We start from the raw sequence: 12,417 nt of genomic DNA, 5'->3' as shown, positions 1-12,417 counted from the left end.
CATACCAAATCATTTGGGATGCAGCAAAAGCAGTCCTAAGAGGGAAATTCTTCGCAATACAGGCTCACCTCACTAAACAAGAAAAAGCTCACGTAAGCAACCTCAAACGACACCTAACGGAACTAGAAAAAGAAGAACAAACAAAGCCCAGAGTCAGTAGAAGGAGGGAAATAATAAAAATAAGAGCAGAAATAAACGATATTGAAACAAAAAAGACAATAGAAAGGATCAATGAAACAAAGAGTTGGTTCTTCGAAAGAATTAACAAAATTGACAAACCCCTAGCCAGACTCACCAAGAAAAGAAGAGAGAAAGTGCAAATTAATAAAATCAGGAATGACAGAGGAGAAATCACAACAGATACCAATGAAATACAAGAGATCATAAGAGAATACTATGAAAAACTATATGCCAACAAATTGAACAACTTGGAAGAAATGGACAAATTCCTAGACTCCTACAATCTCCCCAAACTGAATCAGGAAGAAATGGAGAATCTGAATAGACCAATCACAAGTAAGGAAATAGAAACGGTAATCAAAAACCTCCCCCAAAACAAGAGTCCAGGACCAGACGGCTTCTCTGGAGAATTCTACCAAACATTCAAAGAAGACTTAATACCTATTCTCCTCAAACTGTTCCAGAAAATTGAGAAAGATGGAGAACTCCCTAACACATTCTATGAAGCCAACATCACTCTGATCCCCAAACCTGACAAGGACAACACAAAGAAGGAGAACTACAGGCCGATATCACTGATGAACATAGATGCAAAAATCCTCAACAAAATTTTGGCAAACCGATTACAGCAATACATCAAAAAGATTATACACCAGGATCAAGTGGGATTTATACCAGGGACACAGGGATGGTTCAACATCCGCAAGTCAATCAACGTGATACACTACATCAACAAAATGAAAAACAAAAACCACATGATCATCTCAACAGACGCAGAGAAAGCATTCGACAAGATCCAACACCCATTTATGATAAAAACCCTCATTAAAATGGGTATAGAAGGAAAGTACCTCAACATAATAAAGGCCATATATGATAGACCCACAGCCAACATCATACTCAATGGACAAAAGCTGAAAGCCATCCCTCTGAGGACAGGAACAAGACAAGGGTGCCCACTTTCACCACTCCTATTCAACATAGTACTGGAGGTGCTGGCCAGAGCAATTCGGCAGGAAAAAAAAATTAAAGGAATCCAAATAGGTAACGAAGAAGTAAAACTCGCGTTGTTTGCAGACGACATGATCTTATACATAGAAAACCCCAAAGAATCCACAGAAAAACTATTAGAAATAATCAACAACTACAGCAAAGTAGCAGGGTATAAAATTAACGTGCATAAATCAGTAGCATTTCTATACACTAACAATAAACTAACAGAAAAAGAACTCAAGAACTCTATCCCATTCACAATCGCAACGAAAAGAATAAAATACCTTGGGATAAACTTAAGCAAGGAAGTGAAGGATCTATACAATGAAAACTACAAGACTTTCTTGAAAGAAATAGGCGATGACATAAAGAGATGGAAAAACATTCCTTGCACATGGATTGGAAGAATAAACATAGTTAAAATGTCCATACTACCTAAAGCAATATACAGATTCAATGCTATCCCAATCAGAATCCCAAGAACATTCTTCACAGAAATTGAACAAACAATCCTAAAATTCATATGGGGGAACAAAAGACCACGAATTGCTAAAGCAATCCTGAGCAAGAAAAACAAAGCCGGCGGAATCACAATCCCAGATTTCAAAACATACTACAAAGCTACAGTGATCAAAACAGCATGGTACTGGTACAAAAACAGGTCCACGGATCAATGGAACAGAATTGAAAGCCCAGAGATAAAACCACACATCTATGGACAGCTAATCTTCGACAAAGGAGCAGAGGGCCTACAATGGAGAAAAGAAAGTCTCTTCAACAAATGGTGCTGGGAAAACTGGACAGCCACATGCAAAAGATTGAAAATTGACCAGTCTTTTTCACCACACACCAAAATAAACTCAAAATGGATCAAAGACCTAAAGATTAGGCCTGAGACAATAAATCTTTTGGAAGAGAATATAGGCAGTACACTCTTTGACATCAGTTTCAAAAGAATCTTTTCGGACACTGTAACTCCTCAGTTGAGGGAAACAATAGAAAGAATAAACAAATGGGACTTCATCAGACTAAAGAGCTTCTTCAAGGCAAGGGAAAACAGAATTGAAACAAAAAAACAGCTCACTAATTGGGAAAAAATATTTACAAGCCACTTATCTGACAAAGGGTTAATCTCCATAATATACAAAGAACTCACACTGCTTAACAACAAAAAAAAACCCGATCACAAAATGGGCAGAGGACATGAACAGACGTTTTTCAAAAGAAGATATGAATATGGCCAATAGACACATGAAAAGATGTTCATCATCGCTAATCATCAGGGAAATGCAAATCAAAACTACACTAAGATATCACCTTACCCCCGTTAGATTGGCAAAAACATCCAAAACCAAGAACGACAAATGTTGGAGAGGTTGTGGAGAAAGAGGAACCCTCATACACTGTTGGTGGGAATGCAAACTGGTACAGCCACTATGGAAAACAGTATGGAGATTTCTCAAAAAGTTAAAAATAGAAATACCCTATGACCCAGCCATCCCATTACTGGGTATCTATCCTAAGAACCTGATATCAGATATCTCAAGAGTCCGTTGCACCCCTATGTTCATCGCAGCATTATTTACAATAGCCAAGACGTGGAACCAGCCTACATGCCCAGAAACTGATGATTGGATAAAGAAGATGTGGTATATATACACAATGGAATACTACTCAGCCATAAAAAAAGACGAAATTGGCCCATTCACAACAATGTGGATGGACCTCGAGGGCATTATGTTAAGCGAAATAAGTCAGTCAGAGAAAGACGAACTCTATATGACTCCACTCATAGGTGGAAATTAGTATATTGAGAAGGAGATCTGATCGGTGGTTACCAGGGAAAAGGGGGGGGTGGGGGGAGGGTACGGAGGGGGAAGTGGTGTACCCACAACATGACTAACAAAAATGTACAACTGAAATTTCACAAGCTTGTAATCCATCATAACATTAATAAAAAAAAAAAAAAAAAAGAAAGTAAAACTACTTTACTGCTGAAGGAAGATTTCTCTTCTCACCAGGCAGTGGCCCAGCCAATGAGAAATGCTGCAGCTCAGCCAATGAGGGGCCATTGCTGCCCTGAGCTGTTACTTTCCAACAATGGATTTTCATTTAGAACAGACCCTGCCTACTCTCTCTTTTTCTCTATAAAAGAAGCTCCTTTTCTTGGTTTTCTGGATTTGCCATAGGATTCACACCGCAAATTGCAATTGTATTGGCTATTCTTAAGTAAACTCATTTGAGATAAAATAATGGGCAAGTTTCCTTTTTAAATTGACAGTAGAAAATGACAAGGTGTTTTATAAATTATATGGAATTGCAGGGAAACCAGAATAGTCAAACCAATCTTCAAAAGTAAAACCAAGTAGTAGGATTAACTTTTCCTCATTTCAAATCTGACTACTCAGCATGGTAATCAAGGAGTGTGGTGATGACACAAGGACTAACAGATCAATGGATTCAATTGAGAGTCCAGATATAAACCCATTCAACTATGGTCAATTGATTTTCAAAAAAGGTACCTAGAACGAGGAAAGAATATTTTTTTCAAAAATTGGTGCTGGGACACCTGGATAACAACAGCAGAAGAATGAAGTTGGAGCCTCACATTACACCACATACAATAATTTACCAAAATGGATTGAAGACCTAAGTCTGAGTCAAAACTATGATACTCTTAGAAAAAACATATGACCTTGGATTTGGCAAAGAATTATTAAATATGACACCAAAAGAAAACCAGTAAAAAAAAAAAAAACGATGATTTGAACTTCCTTAAAATTAGTCACTTTTGTGCTTCAAAGGATACCGTCAAGAAAGTGAAAACAAGGGTAGGCCTGGTGCACAGTGGTTAAGTTCTCATGCTCTGCTTCAGCAGCCCAGGGTTCACAGCTTTGAATCCCAGGCACAGACTTACACACTGCTCATCAAGCCATGCTGTGGCAGTGTCCCACATACAAAATAGAGGAAGATTGGTACAGATGTTAGCTCAGCAACAGTCTTCTTCAGGCAAAAAGAAGAAGACTGGCCAGAGATGTCAGCTCAGGGCCAATCTTCCTCACAGAAAAAAAAAAAAAAACACAACCCAAAAACAAAAGAAAGTGAAGCACCCATTGGAAACCCTGTACACTCCTGGTGGGAATGTAAAATCATGTCACCATTCTGGAAAATACTATGGGACTTCTTCAAAAGTTACAGAGAGTTTTACCATATGATCCAACAATTCCATTTCTGAGTATTTACCCAAAAGAGTTCAAAACATAGACTCAAACAGATATTTGTACACGTGTTCATAGGAGCATCATTCACAGTAGCCAAAAGGTGGAAGCAACCCAAGTGTCCATCAAGAGATGAACGGATCAACAAAATGTAGATACACATGGAACAGAATATTATTTCTCCCGTTATCTTTTAGGAGGGTTGCATTTTTACATTTTACACTAAGATCTATGATCCTTTTTGAGTTAATTTTTATGAAAAGTATAAAGTCCATGTCCAGAATCTTTTTTTGGCATGTGGATGTCCAGTTTTTCTGGCATGATTTGTTGAAAACACTACGTTTCCCCATTGAATTGCCTTTGCTTCTTTGCAAAGATGAGTTCACTTTATTTGTGTGGATCTATAGGAAACAACTGACTTTTATATATTAACCTTTTATCCTTCAACCTTCCTCTACTCTCTTATTTGTTCACGGGGTTTTCTTTGTTATTGGGATTTCTTCGAGATTTTCTCTGTAGACAACCTTGTCGTATGCTACAAAGACATTTATCTCTTGCTTCCCAATCAGCATATCTCTTATTTCTTTTTTGTGTCTAATTGCATTAGCTAAGAATTCCAGTACAGGGTTGACTAGGAGTGGTGGGAGGGGACTTTCTTGCCTTCTTCCTGATGTTACCAGAAAGCATCTAGTTCCTTCAGCGTAGTCCACTAACATTAAAGAAGAGCACAGTTAATGGAAAGGTAGGCATGGGCTGAGGGGAAGCATTCTCCAGTCCAGTGATTGGCTCTCAATCTTCTAGTGAGCTTTTGATATAATGAGAAAGATATTTGATCTTTGTCCTCAGTTCCTAGCAAAAACCTCTTGAAGCCCTTGGAATTACTTGAGTGACAAGGGTGATAGAATGTCTTTGTTGTTTTACTTGAGTTCATAATAGTTTACATCATTGCAAAATTTCAGTTGTACATTATTTCTTGTCTGTCACCACATAAGTGCTCCCCTTCACCTCCTGTACCCACCCCCTCCCCTTTCCCTGGTAAGCACTGAAGTGTTTTCTTTGTCCATGTGTGTGTTTATATTCCACATATAAGTGAAATCATCTGGTGTTTGTCTTTCTCAGTCTGGCTTATTTCACTTAGCATAATTCCCTCCAGATCCATCCATGTTGTTGTGGGAATGATTTTGTATATTTTTCTGGCTGAGGAGTATTCCATTGTGTATATATACCACATCTTCTTTACTCAATCATCAGTCGATGGGCACTTGGGTTGCTTCCATGTCTTGGCTATTGTGAATAGTGCTGCGATGAACATAGGGGTGCATGTTACTTTGGATTGTTGATTTCAAATTGTTTGGGTAGATACCCAGTAGTGGGATAGCTGGTTCTATTTTTAGGTTTTGAGGAATCTCCATACTGTTTTTCATAGTGGCTGCACCAGTTTGCATTCCCACCAGAGGTGTATGAGGGTTCCCACACCCTCTCCAACATTTGGTATTTTGTCTTAGTGATTATAGCCATTTTAACAGGTGTAAGGTGGTATCTTAGTGTAGTTTTGATTTGCATTTCCCTGATGATTAGTGATGTTGAACATCTTTTCATGTGTTCATTGGCCCTCTGTATATCTTCTTTGGAAAAATGTCTGTTCATATCCTCTGCCCATTTTTTTGATCGGGCTGTTTTGTTGTTGTTCAGTTGTGTGAGTTCCTTATATATTATGGAGATTAACCCCTTGTCAGATGTATGATTTCCAACAATTTTCTCCCAATTGGCGAGTTATCTTTTTGTTTTGATCCTAGTTTCTTTTGCCTTGCAGAAGCTCTTTAGTCTGATGAACTCCGACTTATTTTTTCTTTTCTTTCCCTTGTCTGAGAAGACATGGTATTCAAAAAGATCCTTTTAAGTTCGATGTCAAAGAGTGTACTACCTATATTATCTTCCAGAATTTTTATGGTTTCAGGACTTATCTTCAAGTTTTTGATCCATTTTGAGTTTATTCTTGTGTATGGCGTGAGATAATGGTCTACTTTCATTATTTTGCATGTAGCTGATCAGTTTTCTCAACAGCATTTATTGAAGAGACTGTCTTTTCTCCATTGTATGTTCCTGGCACCTTTGTCAGAGATTAGCTGTCTGTGTATGTGTGGTTTTATTTCTGGGCTTTCAGTTCTGTTCCATTGACCTGTGTGTCTGTTTTTGTACCAGTACCATGCTGTTTTGATCACTATGGCTTTGTACTACATTTTGAAGTCAGGGATTTTGATGCCTCCAGCTTTGTTCTTCTCAGGATTGCTTTAGCATTTCGGGGTCTTTTGTTGCCCCATATGAATTTTAGGATTCTTTGCTCTATTTCTGTGAAGAATGTCATTGGGATTCTGATTGTGATTGCATTGAATCTGTAGATTGCTTTGGGTAGGATGGACATTTTAACTATGTTTGTTCTTCCAATCCATGCTCATGGAATCTCTTTCCATCTCTTTGTCATTATCTATTTCTTGCAATAATGTCTTAGAGTTTTCATTGTATAAGTCCTTGGCCTCCTTAGTTAAATTTATTCCTAGGTACTTTATTCTTTTTGTTGCAATTGTAAATGGTATTGTATTCTTGAGTTCTCCTTCTCTAAGTTTGTTATTAGAGTATAGAAATGCAACTGATTTTTGTAAGTTGATTTTTACCCTGCAACTTTACTATAATTGTTAATTATTAACAATGAGGACATGTTGTGAGAAATGTGTCATTAGGCCATTCTGTTGTGCAAACATCACAGAGTGCACTTGCACAAACCTAGTGGTATAACCTACTACACACCTGGGCTATGTGGCACTAATCTTATGGGACCACCGTAATGCATGCAGTCTGTCATGGACCAAAACATTGAGGTGCATGACTGTAGTCATGAAAAGGTTCATCAGGTTTTTGTGCACAAGCCTTAGTTTTGTTCCCATCAACAGGCTTTGGAAAAGCCCTAAGAATTGCTTGATGAAGTCGTCTAGCGATTGCACAAGCCTGATCATACAGCAGGGCAGCAGGTTGGTCTCCTGGTTGTAATTCTAGAGACCTTTCAGGATTTTCCCAATTAGAAGTTTTCATCCAGTGCTGGGCCTGACCTTTACCAACAAGCATACGAACCATTTGATATGTCAGAGAAATCAGGTTGCTAAGTTTGAATTACTATATTAAACCCCTCAGCAAATCTGTGAGAATCTTCGGTTACTCTGTGAAAATCTTTGACTATGGCTTGCAGTTCAGCTTTAGTCCAGGGAATATAAGGAATGAAAGGTTTAGCCTTTGGATCCTCAGGCAGCTTAATTTTAAAGGCACAGGTTCAGGAAAAGGGGAAGTTCAGTGAGGGAGTTAGTATGGGGAAACTGAGGGACTAGAGGAGGTATAAATGGTATCAAAGGGAAGGAGAAAGATGGCGCCAGAGGTGAGGCTAGAGCCTGAGGAGAGAGGGTAGAACGTGCTGATGTTGAAGGCAGAGCCTGAGACAGAGAAGCTGGGGAAGAGGAAAAGGAGGCTTTGGAAGACATCTTATCTTTCTTTACTCATTTATTTGCTTCAGTTAATCTTGAAATTTTATTTTGCAAAGAGGTGATTGTAGAATCTTGATAATGTTTGGAAGCCTCAAGATACCAAGCCAATTAGGAGTTCCATTCCGTTTTGGAAATTACAGAGAAAAGCAAGTTTGGGGAGCTCAAAAGTTCCCATGATGCCCTTTAGTATTCTAAATTACTTTTGGTTAAGTTGGTCCATTTAGTTAGAAAAGCACATGAGGAATGACCATGGTTTTAAAACATAAAATTGGCCAGGGTCCCTGGAGGTGGGGACCCTCAAAATATTTAGATAACTGGGTCCCATTTCTCAGAGGTTTTTCTCTAGAGTAAAAGGATAATTTTCAAACAGCCTCAAGAGCTCAAACAGCCAGCAGGCTTGATACCAGCAGTTCTAAGAAAGCAGTCTAATCCAGAAGGAGTTAGACCAAAGGCAGAACAGCACAGTCCTAATAGAACAGCCTAATTCCAAAGGAGTTAGTCCAAAGAATAAAGAACACTTCCAACAGAACAGCCTGGTTCCAAAGGAATGGGGTCGAAGGCTGAATGACACAGTTCCAATGAAACAGCCTGATTCCAGAGGAATAGGACTGAAGTCCAAGCAACCAGTTCCAAAGGATCTGACTGATTCAAATGGGTCAGGCCAAAGTGCCAACCAAGTACTCATAGAGGAAACAAGGCTTAACAAGACCAGAAAAGAACAAAGCCTCAGATATACTCCACATAGAGCCTGGGAGCTCACAAACAGAGTGGACGCTCAGATCCAGGAGAACACCTACCCTAAAGCTTCAGGGTCGGTGAGAAAAGTAGCAAGCTCAACGGGCTCCTTTGTAGGTAGAACCCATTTCCTCACCAGCCAAGGAGTCCTCAAGGGTCTTCTCTGGATCCCCTATGGGTCACCAAAATGTTGACCTTAAACAGACAGCCAGTGATTTCTCCAGCAAAAATAGGTTTATTTGGCAAAGCAAAGAATTGCAATTTGAGGTCTGCAAACATGGCGAGCCACGTGCAAGTCTCAAGCAACAAGTGTAGGGAAGAGGGAGTTGGGAGGGCTATTGTAAACAGAGTGTGCTGGAGGAGACTGGGAGTTCAAAGTGCAGTGGCTTTCCATTGGCTGATTCTGACAGTTTCTCACTGGCTGAGTGGCTGCTGGGCAGGAAGAGGAAGCCTTTCTTCTTCCCGTTGGGTCTGCAATCACTGCAGGGTGTGAGAGATCCCCCTTCTGACCTCCTGACTCTATTTAAATAAGGTTTCTGTTGATTATTTTTCACATTATGTGCATTATATCTCAATAAAACTGTTGAAATAAATAAAAGTATTAAGAGCTTTGCAATGCAAAATAGTTTTCCAATCCAGTCTCTTGGGCAAATTACAGTTTCCAGGTTAATTAACACCTCCATCACCTCAGTTACCTTTTGTGGGTGTGGTGAGAATGCTTAATCCACTGTGTTAGCAAATTTCAAGTATAAAACAAAGCATATGTATATCAAATCATCACACTGTAGTCTTTAAATATGAACTATTTTATTGATCAATTACAATACACCTGAGGAGAAAAAAAAGAGTCTTCAGGCACATCCCAAATTTATTTAATGATTTATTTTTTTCTTATATCACTGAAAATAGGAATCTGTCAAAACCCAATGCTTCATCCCAGAGGTGAAAAAATATTTGGAAAAGGAAGGGTTGGAATTTAAAGTCCTATTAATAATAGCCAATGCACCTGGCCATCCTGAATCTGTTTGCTATGAAAATGAAAATTTTGAGGTTGTATTTTTACTTCCAAATACAACCTCATTGCTTCAGCTCATTGACCAAGGCATCGTTTGGTTTGTCAAGGCCACATACACCCACTTGGCATTTGATCATCAATTGATGCAGACCCCTTTCTGGACAGAATTCAGTGCTGGAAATCGTTCACTACTGCTGACACAAAATTGCAATGGATGAATTAAAACTAGAAACTGTACATGCCTTCTGGGAGAATTTACGAAGTTGTGAATGATTTTAAAGCTTCCTGGGGATTGATAAAGAAGTTAGGAAAACCATTTATGTAGCAAGACAAGTTGGTGGAGGATTTGCTGATATGTTTGATGAAAAAGTGAAAGAAAATGCTGAAGGCCACTGAGAAGTTTTAACAAAGGAGGAATTAGAAGAATTTGTTGTGTAGGCTATAGAGGAAGAAGAAGATAAAGAAGAAACAAGCAAAACCAACAATGTGGACATTACTGAAATTTGCCCAAGGGTTTCAAATCTCACAGACATTAAAGGACAAGATTATGTAATACAATCCTCAGATAGAACACAACATTAAAGTCACCCATATGATCACTGAACAATGATCATTTCTGCAGCAACATTTGGGTGTTAAAAAAAAAAAAGACAACTTCTGATTACTATCTTCTTCCAAAAGGTTTCAGCAAAAAAACTTTCAACTATTGATGATCCCCATCTACTGACATCATCTGCTCCTGACATCCAACCGTCAACATCATCATGGCTCGATCCAAGATCACCTGAAGCAGATGAGCCTTCTTCTGCTGTATCATCAGGTCAACGGCACCCGAACACTACATGACAATGCCTGTGTCACTCAGCTCACTTCATCTCATCACACAGGCATTTCAGCATCTCACATCATCACAAAAAGACCGAGTGCAGCACAATAAGATCTTTTCAGAAAGACCACATTCACATAACATGTATTACACAATATTGTTATAATTGTTCTATTTTATTATTAGTTATTCTGCATCTTTTATAGTGCCTGATTTATAAATTAAACTTTATCATAGGCATGAATGTATTTTAAAAACACAGTATATAGACTTCAGTACTATCCATTTTCAGGTATCCACTGAAGGTCTTGGAACATATCCTGCATGGATCGGGGGGAACTCTTCTACTAGAATTTATACTCCCCTCTCTTTGACTGCTGGTGGGACACTGGTGGCCTTTGGCAGGAGGGGACTGAAAAAAACATGATTTAAATTTTGGTATTACAAATGAATAAGAAATTAATCCCATGACTAAAGTTATAAGGTATAAAAATTCATTAAAGTATAAAAATTTATGAGAATAAAAAATAAAATCTGCCTGAGGAAAAATATCTGAATTTGTACACACATGGTAATACTGGCTCAGAATGTATAAGGATTAAATGGAGAAAATTACAAGTTGATCTAAAAATCCATAATTACAATGGGAAATTTCAATATATCTTCTCAGGAAATGAGAAATATAATATTTCTTAGCAAACAAGTACTTGAAGCAGTTAATAAAAGTTTTCTAAGAAAAAACTACAGAAGCATTCATTAGAGAAAAAATGCACATACTTTGAATCACATACAAAAGTAACTGAAAACATTGAGGGACTACACTCAACTATAAGCAACAGGAAACATCCAGAATCTGCCTGACATGAGGACGATGCCAATTCTCACATGCAAGCACTTAGTCAGAGCAGTCACTGCACACTTCACTGAAGGAACAAACTCTCAAACTTTTTTTGACAGCACCAATGTTATTGTCATAGTGGAATCAGTAACACATGGTCACTAGCAGTATTAACAGGACAAGATGTCTACTATACAAATCAGACTTCATAGGAATACATCTAGAGAAGAGGGGAGTAGTGCTACAGAGAATCTTCTCAATCACGACAGTCTAAATTTGTTGCCTGGTAGACACGAGGGGATGCAGACAAGTCCAACCTGGGCTGGATCCTTCATGTTGGATTTTGGAGGCAACTGTAGAAGCCTACAGCTTGGGTCAAATGGAAATGAAACCGTCCTGGTTTTGAGGATATTCTTGATTAGCAGGGCAAGAATGAGGAAAACAGACTGGAAGGACAAGTCTGAGAAGGCCCTTGGCTTCTGTCTGTCTTCTATCTATACAGATGGCTCCAAAACTTGCCTAATCCCATTTCATGTCTGCATTCCAAATTTCCTGTTTTGATGAATTCACAGAACCACAAGGATAATAGATTCTAGAAAATGTAGTTCACAACACTACTCACGTCGACATAACACAGTCAAGAAGAATCATCTCCGACTCTAGATTTTATTGTCCTATCACAGGTCTCTCTTCTTAATGCAAACTCTATAGCCCAAATCCCAGCCAGAAGCAGTGACAAAGAGCAAAGGACAAAAGATAAAAATAATAGTTCACGTGAGACTATATGATGAACTTTGCATACTTGCAAATATATAGAAAATGTTTATTGGCAAGAAAAATGGAATAAGGCTCTTCAGGCCAATGAAATCGAAGATTTCTCTAAGAACAAAAGGTGGAATATATATATATATATATGCATATAATGGGTAAGGCTTATCCAGGACTGGCCACAGGAGATCAGTAGGAAACAACCAACAAATACCAAAGTGTAATTTTTCAATGTTTCTTTCCTTAACAAATTAATTACAAAATTATATAAAAACTAAACCTATTTGCATATTAGAAATACACTTCAATTCAGC

Source organism: Equus asinus, chromosome 20 (genome assembly GCF_041296235.1).
Source record: "Equus asinus isolate D_3611 breed Donkey chromosome 20, EquAss-T2T_v2, whole genome shotgun sequence".
NCBI classification, from domain to species: Eukaryota; Metazoa; Chordata; class Mammalia; order Perissodactyla; family Equidae; genus Equus; species Equus asinus.
The sequence above is the reverse complement of the archived record's forward strand: the minus strand, read 5'-3'. Positions refer to the sequence as shown.